General features: G+C 37.9%; 1 non-coding gene across 1 annotated transcript; it reads left to right on the forward strand.

Moving 5' to 3' along the window:
* Window positions 1-4,912: 4,912 nt before the first annotated feature.
* LOC148564365 (small nucleolar RNA R71) lies at window positions 4,913-5,020 on the forward strand. Its single transcript, XR_015885544.1, has one exon. It is a non-coding gene; the product is annotated as a small nucleolar RNA R71 (small nucleolar RNA).
* The last annotated feature ends 16,390 nt before the right edge of the window (window positions 5,021-21,410 follow it).

Genomic DNA, 21,410 nt, shown 5'->3' on the forward strand with positions numbered 1-21,410 from the left:
CTCAAACGTGAATCACACTTTGTCACAATTCCGCACAACTAACCATTAAGTGCACTGGGTCGTCCAAGTAATACCTTACGTGAGTAAGGGTCGATCCCACGGAGATTGTCGGCTTGAAGCAAGCTATGGTCATCTTGTAAATCTCAGTCAGGCAGATTCAAATGGTTATGGAGAATTGATAATTAAAAGATAAATAAAATATATAATAAAGATAGAGATACTTATGTAATTCATTGGTGAGAATTTCAGATAAGCGTATGAAGATGCTTTGTTCCTCCTGAACCTCTGCTTTCCTATTGCCTTCATCCAATCATTCATACTCCCTTCCATGGCAAGCTTTATGTTGGGCATCACCGTTGTCAATGGCTACTTCCTGTCCTCTCAGTGAAAATATTCCAAATGCGCTGTCACCGCACGACTAATCATCTGTCGGTTCTCGATCATGTTGGAATAGGATCCATTGATCCTTTTGCATCTGTCACACGCCCAACAATCGCGAGTATGAAGCTCATCACATTCATCCCTTACCAGATCCTACTCGGAATACCACAGACAAGGTTTAGACTTTCCGGATCTCAAGAATGACCGCCAATAGTTCTAGCCTATACCACAAAGGTTCCAATCTTGGATTAGAAACCCAAGAGATACGCATTCAAGCCATTGCTAGTAGAATAGAGGTGGTTGTCAGGCACATGTTCATAGGTGAGAATGATGATGAGTGTCACGGATCATCACATTCAACAAGTTGAAGAACGAATGAATATCTTAGAGAAGAAGTAGGCGTGAATTGAATAGAAGAACAATAGTAATTGTATTAATTCATGAAGAACAACAGAGCTCCACACCTTAATCTATGGTGTGTAGAAACTCCACTGTTGAAAATACATAAGAACAAAAGGTCCAGGTATGGCCGAATGGCCAGCCTCCCTAAGAGGGTTCAATCATCAAAACTTGATTCAAAGATGAAAATACAGTAGCAAAATGTCCTATTTATAGAGAACTAGTAGCCTAGGGTTACAGAAATAAGTAATTAATGCAGAAATCTTCTTCCGGGCCCACTTGGTGTGTGCTTGGGCTGAGCATTGAAGCTTCCATGTGTAGAGACTTTTCTTGGAGTTAAACGCCAGCTTTTGTACCAGTTTGGGCGTTTAACTCCAGCTTTTGTGCCAGTTCTGGCGTTTTGACGCCAGAATTCTTAAGTTGACTTGGAATGCCTGTTTAGGCCATCAAATCTCAAGTAAAGTATGGACTATTATATATTGCTGGAAAGTCCAGGATGTCTACTTTCCGAAGCAACTGAGAGCGCGCCAATTGGGCTTCTGTAGCTCCAGGAAATCCACTTCGAGTGCAGGGAGGTCAGAATCCAACAGCATCTGTAGTCCTTTTTCAGCCTCTGAATCAGATTTTTGTTCAGGTCCCTCAATTTTAGCCAGAAAATACCTGAAATCACAGAAAAACACACAAACTCATAGTAAAGTCCAGAAATGTGATTTTTATTTAAAAACTAATAAAAACATAATAAAAACTAACTAAAATATACTAAAAACATACTAAAAACAATGCCAAAAAGCGTATAAATTATCCGCTCATCACAACACCAAACCCCAAGCAACTAAAAATCAAATAGAATAAAAAGAATAGAATGTACAATAAATTCCAAAAACATCTATGAAGATCAGTATTAATTAGATGAGCGGGGCTTTTAGCTTTTTGCTTCTGAACAGTTTTGGCATCTCACTTTATCTCTTGAAGTTCAGAATGATTGGCATCTATAGGAACTCAGAATTCGGATAGTGTTATTGATTCTCCTAGTTAAGTATGTTGATTCTTGAACACAGCTACTTTATGAGTCTTGGCCGTGACCCAAAGCATTTTATTTTCCAATATTATCACCGGATACATAAATGCCACAGACACATAACTGGTTGAACCTTTTCAGATTGTGACTCAGCTTTACTAGAGTCCCCAATTAGAGGTGTCCAGAGCTCTTAAGCACACTCTTTTTGCTTTTGGACCACGACTTTAACCGCTCAGTCTCAAGTTTTCACTTGACACCTTCACGCCACAAGCACATGGTTAGGGACAGCTTGGTTTAGCCGCTTAGGCCAGGATTTTATTCCTGTGGGCCCTCCTATCCACTGATGCTCAAAGCCTTGGATCCCCTTTTTTTATTTTACCCTTGCCTTTTGGTTTAAAGGGCTATTGGCTTTTTTCGCTTGCTTTTTCTTTTTCTTTCTCTCTCTCTCTCTTTTTTTTGCATATATATATTTTTTTTCTACAAGCTTTTCATTGCTTTTTCTTGCTTCAAGAATCAATTTTATGATTTTTCAGATTATCAAATAACATTTCTCCTTTTTCCATTATTCTTTCAAGAGCCAACAATTTTAACATTCTTAAACAACAAATTCAAAAATATGCACTGTTCACGCATTCATTCAGAAAGACAAAAAGTAACGCTTTTACCACACCAAACTTAGGTTTGTTCGTCCTCGAGCAAAAGAAGAAAGAAGAGAGTAGAAGAAGAAGAAATAGAGGAGATGGAGGGGGCTTAGTGTTTCAGCCAAGGGGGAGAAGTAGTGTGTATGTTGTGTGAAAATGAAGGAGTGAATATGGGTTTATATAGGAGTGGAGAGGGGGGTATGGTTCGGCCATTATGGGTGGGTTTGGGTGGGATTTGATAGGTGAGGGGTTTTTGGGGAAGAGGTATTGAGGTGATTGGTGAATGGGTGAAGAAGAGAGAGAGAGGTGGGGTAGGTGGGGATCCTGTGGGGTCCACAGATCCTGAGGTGTCAAGGATTTTTCATCCCTGTACCAAGTGGCGTGCAAAACGCCGTTTTTTGCCAATCCTGGCGTTAAACGCCAGGTCGCTGCCCATTTCTAGCGTTTAATGCCAGCTTCTTGCCCTTTTCTGGCATTAAACGCCAGCTCTGTGCCCATTTCTGGCGTTAAATGCCCAGAATGGTGCCAGACTGGGCGTTTAACGCCCATTCTGCTACCCTTACTGGCGTTTAAACGCCAGTAAGCTTCTCCTCCAAGGTGTTTTATTTTTCATTCTATTTTTCAGTCTGTTTTTGCTTTTTCAATTGTTTTTGTGACTTCACATGATCATCAACCTACAGAAAACATAAAATAACAAAAGAAAATAGAAATTTAACATAGATAATTAAAGATTGGGTTGCCTCCCAACAAGCGCTTCTTTAATGCCAATAGCTTGACAGTGGGCTCTCATGGAGCCTCACAGATGTTCAGAGCATATCCTCCCAACACCAAACTTAGAGGTTGGTTGTGGCCTCCCAACACCAAAGTTAGAGTTTGAATGTTGGGATTTTATTTGACTCTGCATTGAGAGAAGCTTTTCATGCTTCTTCTCCATGGTTACAGAGGGAGACTCTTGAGCGTTAAATACAAGGGAGTCCTCATTCACTTGAAGAATTAATTCTCCTCTGTCAACATCAATCACAACTTTTGCTGTGGCTAGGAAGGGTCTGCCAAGGATGATGGATTCATCCATACACTTCCCAGTGTCTAGGATTATGAAATCAGCAGGGATGTAATGGTCTTCAACCTTTACCAAGACATCCTCTACAAGTCCATAAGCTTGTTTCCTTGAATTTTCTGCCATCTCTAATGAGATTCTTGCAGCTTGCACCTCAATGATCCCTAACTTCTCTATTACAGAGAGAGGCATGAGGTTTATGCTTGACCCTAGGTCACACAGAGCTTTCTCAAAGGTCATGATGCCTATGGTACAAGGTATTGAGAACTTTCCAGGATCTTGTCTCTTTAGAGGTAATTTCTGCCTAGTCAAGTCATCCAGTTCTTTAGTGAGCAATGGAGGTTCATTCTCCCAAGTCTCATTACCAAATAACTTGGCGTTTAGCTTCATGATTGCTCCAAGGTACTTAGAAACTTGCTCTTCAGTAACATCTTCATCCTTTTCAAAGGAAGAATACTCATCAGAGCTCATGAATGGCAGGAGTAAATTCAATGGAATCTCTATGGTCTCTGTGTGAGCCTCAGATTCCCATGGTTTCTCATCAGGGAATTCCATGAAGGCCAGTGAACGTCCATTGAGGTCTTCCTCAGTAGAGATCACTGCCTCTTCCTCCTCTCCAGGTTCGGCCATGTGAGACGTGTTTATGGCCTTGCACCCTCTCTTTGGATTCTCTTCTGTATTGCTTGGGAGAATACTAGGAGGGAGTTCAGTAATTTTCTTACTCAGCTGACCCACTTGTGCCTCCAAATTTCTAATGGAGGACCTTGTTTCAGTCATGAAACTTTGAGTGGTTTTAATTAGATCAGAGACTATAGTTGCTAAGTCAGAGTGGCTCTGCTTAGAATCCTCTGTCTGTTGCTGAGAAGATGATGGAAAAGGCATACTATTGCTAAACCTGTTTCTTCCACCATTACTGTTGTTGAAACCTTGTTGAGGTCTTTGTTGATCCTTCCATGAGAGATTTAGATGATTTCTCCATGAAGGATTATAGGTGTTTCCATAGGGTTCTCCCATGTAATTCACCTCTTCCATTGCTGGGTTCTCAGGATCATAAGCTTCTTCTTCAGATGAAGCTTCTTCTTCAGATGAAGCTTCTTTGGTACTGCCTGTTGCTGCTTGCATTCCAGACAGACTCTGAGAAATCATATTGACTTGTTGAGTCAATATTTTGTTCTGAGCCAGTATGGCATTCAGAGTATCAATCTCAAGAACTCCTTTCTTCTGCTTTGTCCCATTATTCACAGGGTTCCTTTCAGAAGTGTATATGAATTGGTGATTTGCAACCATCTCAATGAGTTCCTGAGCTTCTGCAAGCATCTTCTTCAGATGAAAAGATCCTCCAGCATAGCTGTCCAATGACATCTTGGACAGTTCAGACAGACCATCATAGAAGATACATATGATGCTCCATTCTGAAAGCATGTCAGAAGGGCACCTTCTGATTAATTTCTTGTATCTTTCCCAAGCTTCATAGAGGGATTCACCTTCCTTCTGTCTAAAGGTTTGGACTTCCACTCTAAGCTTACTCAATTTTTGAGGTGGAAAGAACTTTGCCAAGAAGGCATTGACTAGCTTTTCCCAAGAGTTCAGGCTTTCCTTAGGTTGTGAATCCAACCATATCCTAGCTCTGTCTCTTACAGCAAAGGAAAAAAGCACAAGTCTATAGACCTCGGGATCAATCCCATTGGTCTTGACAGTGTCACAGATTTGTAAGAATTCAGCTAAGAACTGATGAGGATCTTCCAATGGAAGTCCATGAAACTTGCAATTCTGTTGCATCAGAGAAACTAATTGAGGCTTAAGCTCAAAGTTGTTTGCTCCAATGGCAGGGATTGAGATGCTTCTCCCATAGAAGTCGGGAGTAGGTGCAGTAAAGTCACCAAGCACCTTCCTTGCATTGTTGGCATTGTTGTTGTTTTCGGCTGCCATGGCTTCTTCTTGTTTGAAAATTTCTGTTAGGTCCTCTACAGAGAGTTTTACTTTAGCTTCTCTTAGCTTTCTCTTCAAGGTACTTTTAGGTTCAGGATCAGCCTCAACAAGAATGCTTTTGTCCTTGCTCCTGCTCATATGAAAGAGAAGAGAACAAGAAAGTATGGAATCCTCTATGTCGTAGTATAGAGATTCCTTGAAGTGTCAGAGGAAAAGAAGAATAGAAGGAGAAGGTAGAAAGAGAAGAATTCGAACTTATCAAGAGGGATAGAGTTTGAATAGTTGATAGTGGAGGAGTGTTAGTCCTTTAAATAGAAGGATGTGAGAAGAGGGGAAGAATTTTCGAAATTAAAGTAAAAGATTTTGAAATAATTAAAAGAAATTTTGAAAATTTGATTGATGATATTCGAGAATTAAAGTTGGGAAAGAAATTAAGTAATTTTTGAAATTAGAAATAAAAAAAATATGATTGAAAATTATTTTGAAAAAGATGTGATTAAGAAGATATGATTGAAAAGATATGGTTTTAAAAAGATATGATTGAAAGGATATAATTGAAAAACAATTTAAAAAGATTTGATTTTAAAATTAATGACTTGGCTAACAAGAAATTTAAAAGATATGATTCAGATATTAAACCTTTCTTAACAAGAAAGCAACATACTTGAAATTTTTGAATCAAATCAGTAATTGTTAGCAAGTATTTTCGAAAATAGTAAAAAAAATGGAAAGAAATTTATTTTGAAAAGATATGATTGAAAAGATATGATTTGAAAAAGATTTGATTTTGAAAACTTATGAAAACTTGAAAAAAATTTGAATTAAAAACAAAATCTTCCCTCTTATGTCATCCTGGCGTTAAACGCCCAGAATGGTATCCATTCTGGCATTTAACGTCCAAAATGCTACCCTTTTGGGCGTTTAACGCCCAGCCAGGTACCCTGGCTGGCGTTTAAACGCCAGTTTTCCTTCTTCACTTGGCGTTTTGAACACCCAGCTTTTTCTGTGTAATTCCTCTGCTGCATGTTCTAAATCTTCAATTCTCTGTATTATTGACTTGAAAAGACATAATTTTGAAAAATTTTTGGATTTTTAATGATAAGGAACAATCAAAATGCAATTAAACATGGAAAACTAAGATCAAATACATAATGCATGCAAGGCACCAAAGTTAAAAGTTTGTATACTAAGGACTATAACAATTTGAAAAATGCATGTGAGAAACAACTAAACACACAAAACAAGGGAATTTAAAGATCAGAGCAAGGAAATCATCAAGAACATCTTGAAGATCAATGACGAACATAATGCATGTAATTTTCGAAAATTAGAAGAATAAAGACATGCAATTGACACCAAACTTAAAATTAGACACTAGACTCAAAAAAGAAACATAGAATATTTTTTATTTTTATGGTTTTATAAAATTTTTGTGATTTTTCGAAAATTGAGTGGAAAAGAAAATAAAGGGATTCAAATTTTTTAATAAGAATTCCAAGAATCATTGCAATACTAGTCTAAGACTCCGATCCAGGAATTAGACATGGCTTACTAGCTAGCCAAGCTTTCAAAGAAAGCTCCGGTCCAAAACACTAGACATGGCAAATGGCCAGCCAAGCTTTAGCAGATCATTGCTCACAACAGTAAAATTGATAGAAATCAACAAGCTCTTGTGATGATAAGTTGAAAACTCGGTCCAAAAGATTAGACATGGGTTCACAGCCAGCCAGACTTCAACAAATCATCATGAAACTCTAGAATTCATTCTTAAAAACTCTGAAGAACAAAATAGAAATTTTTTTTTGTATTTTTGAAAAAAATTTTCGAAAATAAAAAGTAAAAAGCTTAAACATAAAATAAAATTACCTAATCTAAGCAACAAGATGAGCCGTCAGTTGTCCAAACTCGAACAATCCCTGGCAACGGCGCCAAAAACTTGGTGCACGAAATTGTGATCATCAACAATAGCGCCAAAGACTTGGAGCTCTCAAACTTGAATCACACTTTGTCACAATTCCGCACAACTAACCAGCAAGTGCACTGGGTCGTCCAAGTAATACCTTACGTGAGTAAGGGTCGATCCCACGAAGATTGTCGGCTTGAAGCAAGCTATGGTCATCTTGTAAATCTCAGTCAGGCGGATTCAAATGGTTATGGAGAATTGATAATTAAAAGATAAATAAAATATATAATAAAGATAGAGATACTTATGTAATTCATTGGTGAGAATTTCAGATAAGCGTATGAAGATGCTTTGTTCCTCCTGAACCTCTGCTTTCATATTGCCTTCATCCAATCATTCATACTCCCTTCCATGGCAAGCTTTATGTTGGGCATCACCGTTGTCAATGGCTACTTCCCGTCCTCTCAGTGAAAATATTCCAAATGCACTGTCACCGAACGGCTAATCATCTGTCGGTTCTCGATCATGTTGGAATAGGATCCATTGATCCTTTTGCATCTGTCACACGCCCAACAATCGCGAGTTTGAAGCTCGTCACATTCATCCCTTCCCAGATCCTACTTGAAATACTACAGACAAGGTTTAGACTTTCCAGATCTCAAGAATGACCGCCAATAGTTCTAGCCTATACCACGAAGGTTCCAATCTTGAATTAGAAACCCAAGAGATACGGATTCAAGCCATTGCTAGTAGAACAGAGGTGGTTGTCAGGTACATGTTTATAGGTGAAAATGATGATGAGTGTCATGGATCATCATATTCATCAAGTTGAAGAACGAATGAATATCTTAGAGAAGAAGTAGGCGTGAATTGAATAGAAGAACAATAGTAATTGTATTAATTCATGAAGAACAGCAGAGCTCCACACCTTAATCTATGGTGTGTAGAAACTCCACCGTTGAAAATACATAAGAACAAAAGGTCCAGGCATGGCCGAATGGCCAGCCTCCCAAAGAGGGTTCAATCATCAAAACATGATTCAAAGATGAAAATATAATAGCAAAAGGTCCTATCTATAGAGAACTAGTAGCCTAGGGTTACAGAAATAAGTAATTAATGCAGAAATCTTCTTCCGGGCCCACTTGGTGTGTGCTTGGGCTGAGCATTGAAGCTTCCATGTGTAGAGACTTTTCTTGAAGTTAAATGCCAGCTTTTGTGCCAGTTTGGGCGTTTAACTTCAGCTTTTGTGCCAGTTCTGGCGTTTTGACGCCATAGTTCTTAAGCTGATTTGGAACGCCTGTTTGGGCCATCAAATCTCGAGTAAAATATAGACTATTATATATTGCTGGAAAGCCCATGATGTCTACTTTTCAACGCAATTGAGAGCACGCCAAGTGGACTTCTGTAGCTCCAGAAAATCCACTTTGAGTGCAGGGAGGTCAGAATCCAACAGCATCTGCAGTCCTTTTTCAGCCTCTGAATCAGATTTTTGCTCAGGTCCCTCAATTTCAGCCAGAAAATACCTGAAATCAAAGAAAAACACACAAACTCATAGTAAAGTCCAGAAATATGATTTTTATTTAAAAACTAATAAAAACATAATAAAAACTAACTAAAATATACTAAAAACATACTAAAAGAATGCCAAAAAGCGTATAAATTATTCGCTCATCACACGGCCAATGACGTTCAATCTGTAGCAGAGGAGATCAATAACCATGGCCCATGCCGTTGATCACATACAGCCTGCTGATAAACCCCATTTTTAGGGTTTATCTTGTGTTGAATTTAGAGGATTTTGTCAATCTTTTTCCCATTTATCCAATGAAATAGCATAGTTGTATAACTTCTCCTTTAATTGTGCTTAAGAGTGAAAACATGCTTTGTAGGTCTTAAAATAGTTAAATTTAAGTCACCTTAATTCCATTAGATGCCTTGATATATTTATTAAGTGATTTCAGATTTAGGAGGCAAAGATTGGATTGAGGGAATGAAGAAAAAGCATGTAGAAATGGAGAACTCATGAAGAAATGAAGGAATCGCAAAAGCTGTCAAGCCGACCTTTTCGCACTTAATCGATCGTAACTTGAGCTACAGAGGTCCAAATGATGCGGTTCCAGTTGTGTTGGAAAGCTAACATCTGGGGCTTCAAAATAATATAAGATTTGTCATAGTTTTATTGCGACTAGGGGAGCTCACGCGCACTGTACGCATACACACCGATGGTGGCACATGGTTTACTTAATGCAACTCGTGGCCAGCGATTTTAGAAGCCTTGTGGGCCCAATCCAACTCATTTCTGATGATATTTAACCCAAGGATTGAAGAGGGGTGAGGCATGTAGTCATCATTAGTTTAGTTTAGATTAGTTTTGGAGGAAGTTAGTTTCTAGAGAGAGAAGCTCTCTCTTCTCTCTAGAATTAGGATTAGGTTTTAGATCTAGATTAGAAACTCTTAGATCTAGTTTAATTTCATGCTTTGATTTACTTATCCTTTGCAATTTTTTTTCTTCTACCTCTTCTCTTTCTAGTTTAGCATTTAGTTCTTGTAATTCTCTACTTTTATGATGATGTACTTTTGTTTCTTCTATTTCTCTTTAATGCAATTTATGATTCATCTTCCTTTATTGTTCATTTGATTTGTTGTTGTTTAATTCCTTGCAATTGAGTAGTGTAGATTTACATTCCTTGTAATTTTACTATGCTTTCCTTTTTTGCCTTCCAAGTGTTTGATAAAATGCTTGGTTGGATTTTAGAGTAGAATTTTATACTCTTGGCTTGGGAAGGTAACTTAGGAACTCTTGAGTTACTAATGTCCAAGTAATTGATGATTGGGAGCCATTAACTCTAGATCTCACTAATTGATTTGGTGGAGAACTAGGACTTATGGACTTGGATTGATATAGCTCACTTGACTTTCCTCTACTATTAGTTAGGGGATGACTTAGTGGGATTGATCCTTGCCAATTCTCATGTTGTGGTTAGTGATAAGGATAGAGATCCTTGACCACCAACCTTTGTCAAGACCTTTTTAGTTGTTAGTTTATTTTCATTGTCATTTACATTTCATGTCTCTTATCCCAAAAACCCCAAAATATCTCAAAACCAATAACAAGACACTTTATCGCAATTCCTAGGGAGAACGAACCAAGGTTCCAATACTTCGGTTTATAAATTTAGGGGTTTGTTTTAGTGACAAACAATCTTTTGTATGAAAGGATTCTTTGTTGGTTTAGAAACTATACTTGCAACGAAAATTTATTGTGAATTCTAAACCATCAATTTTTCGTTCATTACCTGCCATAGAAGAAGATCATTCACAAGCAAAGAAGACAGTAGTACCAGAGTTAATTCAGAAAGACAAAGAAACTTGATGAGCGGATAATGTATACCCTTTTTGGCATTGTTTTTAGGTAGTTTTTAGTATATTTTATTTACTTTTTATTCTATTTTTATTAGTTTTTATTCAAAAATCACTTTTCTAGATTTTACTATGAGTTTGCGTGTTTTCTATAATTTCAGGTATTTTCTGGCTGAAATTGAGGAACCTGAGCAAAAATCTGATTCAGAGGCTGAGAAAGGACTACAGATGCTGTTGGATTCTGACCCTTCTGCACTCGAAGTGGATTTTCTGGAGCTACAGAAGCCCAATTGGTGCGCTCTCAATTGCTTTGGAAAGTAGACATCCTGGGCTTTCCCGCAATATATAATACTCCATACTTTGCCTGAGATTTAATGGTCCAAACTGGCGTTTAAATCCAGTCTAAAAGTTTCTGGCGTAAAACGCCAGAACTGGCACCTGTTTCGGTGTTAAATGCCCATTTTGGCACCCAGGGTGGCGTTTAATGCCAACTTGGAGTATATGCATGTGTAAGCTTGAAAGCTCAGCCCAAACACTCACCAAGTGGGTCCCAAAAGTGGATTTCTGCACTATCTACCCTTAGTTACTCATTTTCTGTAAATCTAAGTTACTAGTCTAGTACAAAAACTACTTTTAGAGATTCATTTTGTACCTTATGACATTTTACATTGGATATTGTATCTTCTACGGTATGAGTCTCTAAACTCCATAGGTGGCGGTGAGGAGCTCTGCTGTATTTCAATGGATTAATGCAATTACTACTGTTTTCTATTCAATCACGCTTGATTCTATTCTAAGATACTCACTCGTACTTCAATATGGAGAATGTGATTATCTGTGACACTCATCATTATCCTCAACCCTATGAACGCGTGCCTGACAACCACTCTGTTCTATCTGAGCTCAACGTAGTCATTGGGCGACAGCTTAAGTGCATATCTCTTGGGTTTCTGATCCACGAACCGAGTCCGGAGGTTAGAACCTTCGTGGTATAGGCTAGAACTATTGGCAGCATTCCTGGTATAGGCTAGCCGTGCAGAGATCGTACCTGGTATTTTTCATCCGAGAGGATCATACAGCTTGCCATTGAAGGAAACCATGCGTGTTTGGAGAAGAAGACAGTAGGAAAGCAGAGATTTAGATGACATAGCATCTCCGGAACCTCAGCCTGTTTCTCATTACTGAATCACAAGTACTATTTATTTCATGTTATTTATTTTTCATAATTACAATCACTCTTATCATTAATCTCCTGACTAAAATTTACAAAATAGCCATAGCTTGCTTCAAGCCGACAATCTCCGTGGGATCGACCCTTACTCACGTAAGGTATTACTTAGATGACCCAGTGCACTTGCTGGTTAGTTGTGCGGAGTTGTAAAAAGTGTAATCACAATTTCGTGCACCAAGTTTTTGGCACCGTTGCTGGGGATTGTTCGAGTTTGGACAACTGACGGTTTATCTTGTTACTTAGATTAGGAAAAATTTGTCTTTTTGGTTTAGAGTCACTAATTTTGAGTCTTTTATTATTGTTTTTGTTAAAATTTTTAAATTCTTGTTTTCTTTTTCTAGATTATTTTCGAAAATTTTTAAAACTAATAACCTTATAATTGAGTCTTCTGTTTGAGTTTAGTTTTATGTTTTAAGTTTGGTGTCAATTGCATGTGTTAATTTCTCTTTAATTTTCGAAAATATATGCATTGTGTTCTTCATTGATCTTCAAGATGTTCTTGTTTATTTTCCTTGTTTGATCTTTAGTTTTTCTTGTTTTGTGTCTTTCCTTATTTTTCTTGTGCAACTTCGAATTATTAGTATCCAAAGTATAACAATTTTTAAGTTTGGTGTCCTTTGTGTCCTTAATTCCTTAAAAATTTTCAAAATTTGTTCTTAGTGTTCATCTTGATCTTCAAAGTGTTCTTGGTGTTCATCTTGACATTTGAGGTTTTTTTGTTTGTTTTCTTTGTTTTGATCTAAAAGTTCTAAGTTTGCTGTCATTTTATTGTTTTTCTCTTTCCTTATTAAATTCAAAAAATATATATATAATATCTTTTCCTTCAATTACTTATCATTTTCGAATTACCTAGGTTGACTTAGTCAAAACTTTAAAAAAATTGGTAGTTTATTGTTAGTCGAGTTAAAATTTCAATTTTAAAATTTATCTTTTTAAATCTTTTTCAATTTTCTTTTTTCTCGAAAATCCTTTATAAAATTTTTCAAAATTTTTTTCTTTTCTTATTCATAATTTTTGAATTACTTGTACTATTTTATTATTTTGATTGAAAAATTTTAAGTTTGGTGTTTCCTTGTTGAGAAAGTTTCAATCTTCAAATTTTAAAATCATATCTTTTTCAAATCTTTTCTTTTATTCATTTATTTTTACAAATATCTTTAATTTTAAGACATATCTTTTTCAAAACTCCCTAACCACTTTCTCACTCTCCAATTTTCGAAAATCATATCCAAAATTTTTTAAATCTTCTTAATTAATTAATTATTTTAATTTTCGAATTTCTTTTTCTTTTCTTTTAGTTTTTGAAATTTATATTCTAATTTTCCAATTATTTTAAATTTGGTTCATTCATAATTAAATAAAATAAAAACAAAAATATTTTAATTTCTCTTTTATTTATTCTTCAAACAAAAGAATAAAATTTTTATTTGCAATCTACATCATTTCCCTTTCTACATCATTTCCCTTTCTCCATCATGGACCTAAGTGGAAATGAACAGTCCAGAAGGACTCTAGGGTCATATGCTAACCCCACTACTGCTGCATATAGGAGTAGTATCTGTATAGCTCCCATCAGAGCCAATAGGTTTGAGCTAAACCCTCAGCTCATTATCATGGCGCAGCAAAATTGCTAGTATTTCGGTCTTCCACAGGAAGATCCTACTAAGTTTCTGGCACAGTTCTTACAAATTGCTGACACAGTACGTGATAAGGAAGTAGATCAGGATGTCTACAGATTATTACTGTTTCCATTTGCTGTAAAAGATCAAGCTAAGAGGTGGTTAAACAACCAACCCACAGCAAGCATAAGAACATGGAAACAGTTATCAGACAAATTCCTGAATTAATATTTCCCTCCAAAAAGGATGACACAGCTAAGGCTAGACATCCAAGGCTTTAAACAAGAGGATAATGAATCTCTTTATAATACCTGGGAGAGGTACAGAGGGATGCTAAGGAAATGCCCTCTGAAATATTTTCAGAGTGGGTGCAGTTAGACATCTTTTACTATGGGCTTACAGAAAAGGCCCAGATGTCTCTAGACTACTCAGCTGGTGGATCTATACATATGAGAAAGACAATTGAAGAAGCTCAAGAGCTCATTGATACAATTGCTAGAAATCAATATCTACACTTAAGTAGTGGGCCCTCCATGAAAGAAGAAGCTAAAGCAGTATCCACTGAACTTAGTCCTCAAGAACAAGTTACTAAACTCAATTAACAATTCCTTATTATAACAAAATAGTTAGCAGAAGTTAAAGAGATGCTGCAAGAAACCAAAGATGCTAATGAGAATATGGAAAAACACTTGAATCAAACAAGACAGCAGCTATCTAAACAGATAACAGAAGAATGCCAAGCTGTTCAATTAAGGAGTGGGAAGACATTGAATGTCTCAATTCAAAGCAGTAGAAAGCCAAGAAAGGAACAACTAACAGAAAATAACCAATCCACTGCTTAAAATCCCTCTGAGGACAGTAAGAGCCCAGAGAGGAATGATTCTGGTGTTCAAACGCCAGAAAAGGGAAAAGAATTGGCGTTAAATGCCCATAGGATAACCAATTCTGGCGTTCAAACACCAGAAAAGGGTGGCAACCTGGCGTTAAACACCCAGACAGCCCTCAACTCTAGCATTCAAACGCTAATAAGGGATCAGACACCTGCAAGTGCTGATAACAACCCCCTTAAGCAGGCTTCTCCAACCTCTTCTGTAGGAAGTAAACCTGCAGCAACTAAGGTTGAAGAATACAAAGCCAAGATGCCTTATCCTCAGAAACTCTGCCAAGTGGAACAGGATAAACAATTTGCCCGCTTTCCAGACTATCTCAGAACTCTTGAAATAAATATTCTGTTTGTAGAGGCACTCGAGCAAATACCCTCTTATGCTAAGTTCATAAAAGAGATCTTAAGTCATAAGAAGGATTGGAGAGAAACTGAAAAAGTTTTCCTCACTGAAGAATGCAGTGCAGTCATTCTGAAAAGCTTACCAGAGAAGCTTAAAGATCCCGGAAGCTTTATGATACCATGCACATTAGAGGGTGCTTGCACCAAGACAGCTCTATGTGACCTTGGGGCAAGTATCAACCTAATACCTGCATCCACTATCAAAAAGCTTGGTTTGACTGATGAAGTTAAACCAACCTAGATATGCCTTCAACTTGCTGATGGCTCTATTATGATTCCATCAGGCGTAATTGATGACATGATTGTCAAGGTTGGGCCATTTACCTTTCTCACTGACTTTGTAGTTCTGGAAATGGAGGAGCACAAGAGTACAACTCTCATTCTAGGAAGACCATTCCTAGCAACTGGACGAACCCTCATTGGTGTCCAAAAAGGGGAGATAACCCTGAGAGTCAATGAGGATGAGTTCAAATTGAATGCTGTCAAAGCTATGTAGCATCCAGACACATTAAAAGACTGCATGAGCATTGACATTATTGACTCCCTGGTAGAAGAGGTCAATATGACTGAGAGTCTTGAATCAGAGCTAGAGGACATTTTTAAAGATGTTCAGCCTGATCTGGAGGAACCAGAGGAAACAAAGGAACCTCTGAAAACTCCTCAGGATGAGGAAAAGCCTCCTAAACCCGAGCTCAAACCACTATCACCAACCCTGAAATATGCATTTCTGGGAGAAGATGACACTTTTCCCGTGATCATAAGCTCTACCTTAGAGCCACAGGAAGAGAAAGCACTAATTAAGGTGCTAAGGACACACAAGACAGCTCTTGGGTGGTCCATAAGTGATCTTAAGGGCATTAGCCCAGCCAGATGCATGCACAAGATCCTATTGGAGGATGATGCTAAGCCAGTGGTTCAACCACAGAGGCGGCTGAATCCAGCCATGAAGGAGGTGGTGCAGAAAGAGGTCACTAAGTTACTAGAGGCTGGGATTATTTATCCTATTTCTGATAGCCCCTGGGTGAGCCCTGTCCAAGTTGTCCCCAAGAAGGAAGGCATGACAGTGGTTCATAATGAAAAGAATGAACTGGTTCCTACAAGAACAGTTACAGGGTGACATATGTGTATTGACTACAGAAGGCTCAATACAGCCACCAGGAAGGATCACTTTCCCTTACTATTCATAGACCAGATGCTAGAGAGACTAGCATGTCATGAATACTACTGCTTTTTGGATGGCTATTCAGGTTATAACCAAATTGCAGTAGATCTTCAGGACCAAGAAAAAATAGCATTCACATGTTCATCTGGAGTATTTGCCTACAGAAGGATGCCATTTGGCCTGTGCAATGCACCTGCAACCTTTCAGAGGTGCATGCTCTCTATTTTCTCTGATATGGTAAAAAAATTTCTGAAAGTCTTCATGGATGACTTCTCAGTATTTGGAGACTCATTCAGCTTCTGTCTTGACCATCTAGCACTTATTCTGAAAAGGTGCCAAGAGACTAACCTGGTTCTAAATTAGGAGAAATGTCACTTTATGGTGACTGAAGAAATTGTCCTTGGACACAAAATTTCGAACAAGAGGATAGAGGTGGATCAAGCTAAGGTAGAGGTAATTGAAAAATTACCACCACCTGCCAATGTTAAGGCAATTAGAAGCTTTCTGAGGCATGCAAGATTTTATAGGAGGTTTATAAAGGATTTTTCAAAAATTGCAAAACTTCTGAGCAATCTGCTAGCTGCTGACATGCCATTTGTCTTTGACACAGAGTGCCTGAAGGCGTTTGAAACCTTGAAAGCTAAGCTGGTCACAGTGCCAGTCATTTCTGCACCAGACTGGATATTACCATTTGAATTAATGTGTGATGCCGGTGACCATGCCATTGGTGCAGTATTGGGACAGAGGCGTAACAAGCTTCTACACGTCATTTACTATGCTAGCCATGTTTTGAATGATGCACAGAAGAATTACACAACCACAGAAAAAGAGTTGCTTGTAGTGGTTTATGCTAGTGACAAGTTCAGATCTTATTTAGTGGGATCAAAAGTGATTGTGTACACTGACCATGCTGCTCTAAAATATCTCCTAACAAAGCAGGATTCAAAACCCAGGCTCATAAGATGGGTATTGCTTCTGCAAGAGTTTGATATAGAAATAAGAGACAGAAAGGGGACAGAGAACCAAGTAGCTGATTACCTATCCCGAATAGAACCAGTAGCAGGAGCGTCCCTCCCTCCTACTGAGATCTCTGAAGCCTTTTCGAATGAGCAACTCTATGCCATTCAGGAGGTACCATGGTTTGCAGACATTGCAAACTATAAAGCTGTGAGATTCATACCCAAAGTGTACACTAAGCAGCAAACGAAAAAATTGATTTCTGATGCAAAGTACTACTTGTGGGATGAACCATATCTCTTTAAGAGTTGTGCAGACGGAATGATCCGTAGATGTGTGCCTAGAAAAGAGGCACAGAAAATCCTATGGCATTGTCATGGATCACAATATAGAGCACATTTTGGAGGTGAGCGAACAGCCACCAAGGTTCTTCAACGTGGCTTCTACTGGCCTACCCTCTATAGAGACTCCCGAGAGTTTGTATGTAACTGTGACATTTGCCAGAGAGCTGGTAATCTGTCTCACGGTTATGCCATGCCTCAGCAAGGGATCTTAGAGATTAAGTTATTTGATGTATGGGGTATTGTCTTCATGGGGCATTTTCCACCATCATACTCAAACACTTACATTCTGGTGGCAGTAGACTATGTATCTAAATGGGTAGAGGCAATTGAAACACCCATTAATGAAACTAAGACAGTGATGAAGTTCCTCCAGAAGGATATCTTCTGCAGGTTTGGTGTCCCTAGGATACTGATCAGTGATGGAGGCACTCATTTCTGCAATAAACAGCTTGACTCTGCTCTGGTCCGATATGGAATTAACCATAAAGTAGCAACTCCATATCATCCACAGACAAATGGGCAGGCTGAAGTCTCGAATAGAGAATTAAAATGAATCCTGGAATAGACTGTAAATACCCGTTGAAAGGATTGGGCAAGAGGACTGGATGATGCTCTGTGGGCATACAGAACAGCATTCAAAACTCCTATAGGAACCTCTCCATACCAGTTAGTGTATGGAAAAGCCTGTTATCTACCAATAGAACTAGAACACAAGGCCTACTGGACAACCAGATTCCTAAACCTTGATGCTAAGGTAGTTGGAGAGAAAAGATTACTCCAGTTGAATGAGCTGGAGGAGTTCATACTCAGTGCTTTCGAAAATGCTAAAATTTATAAGGAGAAAGCAAAAAGATGGCATGACAAAAGGCTATCATCTAGAGTCTTTGAGCCAGGACAGAAGGTCCTGCTGTTCAACTCTAGGCTAAGATTGTTCCCCGGGAAATTGAAATCCCGGTGGAGGGGACCATATGTGATTACAAGTGTGTCATCATATGGTTATGTAGAGCTTCAAGATATTGATTCTGACAAAAAGTTCATTGTTAATGGAAAGAGAATCAAACATTATCTTGAAGGCAATGTTGAGCAAGAATGCTCAAAACTGAGACTAAATTAAAAAGCTCAGTAAAGTCCAGCTAAAGACAGTAAAGAAGCGCTTACTGGGAGGCAACCCAGCCATTATTTAGATGTTTATAACAATTATATAAGTTTATTTAATTGTGTTCCTAATGTTAGCTAATGCATTTCAGTGAATAAGTCAGGAAAATGGAGGTTCAAGACATAAAACAGAGAAATCACAGAGAAAAGGAGCTCATTGGCGTCAAAACGCCAGTGGCGTTAAACGCCAGAATGGATACCATTTTGGGCGTTTAACGCCAGTAAAGGTATCATTCTGGGCATTAAACGCCAGAATGGGCAGCATTCTGGGCGTTTAACGCCAGAATTAGCAGCACCCTGGGCGTTCAGAAAAATGCCCAGTAAAGAAGGATTTCTGGCGTTTAACGCCAGCCAGGGTACCTGGCTGGGCGTTAAACGCCCAAAATGGCCACCAGATGGGCGTTAAACGCCAGAACAGCTAGGGGAGAGGTAATTTCATTTCCAATTCATTTTTTTTCAAATTTTCATGTTTTAGTTCAAAATTTTCTGCATCTAAATACTACAAACATTCATTTTCCGATTTCCATCAACAAAAATTCATAACCTTATAAATTCTTTTTAATTCTCCTTTAATTTTTTCAATTCTTTTTCAAAAACTCATTTTTCTTTTCAATTTCTTTTCAAATCTTTTTAAATCATTCATATTATCTTTTAACTTTTAAATGCATAAATAAAAATTCAGATTTAACTTCCTCATATTTTTTTCCTGTCTTTTAAATTTTTGAAAAGAATCTCATCTTTTTTATATCTTGTTTATCTTTTATCAATCATATCTTTCAATCATATCTTTTTCTAAAATTTTGAACCCATTCCCTCCCTCCCCTTTATTTATACATTCGGCCATCCCCTTTACTTTATCATTCGAATCCTTCTCTCCTTCTATTCATCTTCTTTCTTTTTATTTTGCTTGGGGGCAAGCAAATCTCTAAGTTTGGTGTGCTCTCTGTGATCCCTGAGCCAAAACAAACAAAGCCCATGGCTCCCAAAGGAAAATAAACCGCTCCAAGAGGCAAGAAATAAGGCAACCCAAAGCCACTTTGGATGCATGAAAATTTCTGCACTAAAGAACATGCAGTCCATTACCTCAAAATTGTGTGCAGAAGATCAATGATCCCAGAAGTTAGATTCAATCTGAAAGAAGATGAATACCCTGAGATCCAAGAGCAGATTCAAAATAGGGGCTGGGAAGTCCTGGCTAATCCTGAGATATATGTTGGAAGAAACATGGTCCAGGAATTCTATGCAAATCTGTGGATGACAGAGAAGCAAAGATTAGAGGGAACTACTTTCTACACCTTCCGGACTATGGTCAGAGGGAAGATTATTTACTTCCACCTTGACAAAGTGAGAGAAGTTCTTGAAGTTCCTCAACTACAAGATGATCCAGAGTCCTTTAATAGGAGAATGGCCAATGATAAAAGGCTGGATCAAGTTCTAGAGGACATATGCCTCCCTGGAACCAAGTGGATTACCAATTCAAAAGGTGTCCCAAACCAATTAAAGAGAGGAGATCTTAAACCAGTTGCTAGAGGTTGACTGGATTTTATTGGGCGTTCTATACTCCCAACCAGCAACCGATCTGAAGTCACTGTCAAGAGAGCAGTGATGATTCACTGTATTATGCTAGAGAAGGAGGTAGAGATTCATCAGCTGATCCCTGTTGAAATTTACATGTTTGCAAACAAGGAATCCACTGAGGCCAAATTGGCCTACCCAAGCTTAATTAGTTTGCTATGTAAAGATGCGGGGGTAAAGATGGGTGTGGATGAATTTATCCCAGTTAAACGTCCAATCACCAAAAAAGTGATGGATGGACCTCAAATCCAAGATAACCCTATCAAGAGGGGGGGGCGCATGAACTCCTCCCAGAAATCCCTCAATTTGACTATTGGGCTCGCTTAGAAGCATCTGTCACCAAGCTACAAGAAGCTGTGAATCAACTCAAAGAAGAATAGCAGAATCAAAACAGCATACTTTGCAAACTGCTCATAGAACAAGAGAAACAAGGGCGTGAAATACAGGAGCTAAAGCGTCAAAAGTTGTCCCTTGAAGAGCCAGGCATCCCACAGATTGAGGAAGCACCTACCCCTCAAAATCAAGGTTGTTGAGTCCTAACTCTGTGATAACTTTTATTATTAGAGACCTATTTTAAGACTTACATGAGCATTAGTAGTAGAGTCATTTATTTTTATGTCTTTAATTTCCTTTCTTTTATTATTAATTGTTTGCTTTTATGTTTATTTTATGTTCATTACATGTTCATTAAAGTTTAGAGTCTATGTCTTAAAGCTATGAATGATTCCATGAATCCCTCACCTTTCTTAAATAAAAAATTTATTCTTAATTACAAAAGAACAAGAAGTACATGAATTCTGAATTATATCTTGAAAAATAATCTAATTATTTTGATGTGGTGGCAATACTTTTTGTTTTCTGAATGAATGCTTGAACAGTGCATATTTTTATATTTTTGTTTATGAATGTTAAAATTGTTGGCTCTTGAAAGAATAATGAAAAAGGAGAAATGTTATGGATGATCTAAAAAATCATGAAATTGATTCTTGAAGCAAGAAAAAGCAGTGAAAAACAAAGCTTGCAAAAAATAAAGAAAAAGAAAAAGCAAGCAGAAAAAGCCAGTAACCCTGTAAATCAAAAGGCAAGGGTAAAAAGGATCCAAGGCTTTGAGCATTAATGGATAGGAGGGCCCAAAGGAATAAAATCCTAGCCTAAGCGGCTAAACCAAGCTATCTCTAACCATGTGCTTGTGGCGTGAAGGTGTCAAGTGAAAAGCTTGAGACTGAGCAGTTAAAGTCGTGGTCCAAAGCAAAAAGAGTGTGCTTAAGAGCTCTGGACACCTCTGATGACAAGTCATCCTAGCCTGTTTTAGCTAGTCTTTTTCTTTAGTTTTCATTAGAATTATGCACTTTCTTGAGCTACAAGCAAGCTAATTGAGTAGATTTTCATGTTTC

Source organism: Arachis ipaensis, chromosome B5 (assembly GCF_059453495.1).
Source record: "Arachis ipaensis isolate K30076 ecotype BB chromosome B5, ASM5945349v1, whole genome shotgun sequence".
Classification (NCBI taxonomy): domain Eukaryota; kingdom Viridiplantae; phylum Streptophyta; class Magnoliopsida; order Fabales; family Fabaceae; genus Arachis; species Arachis ipaensis.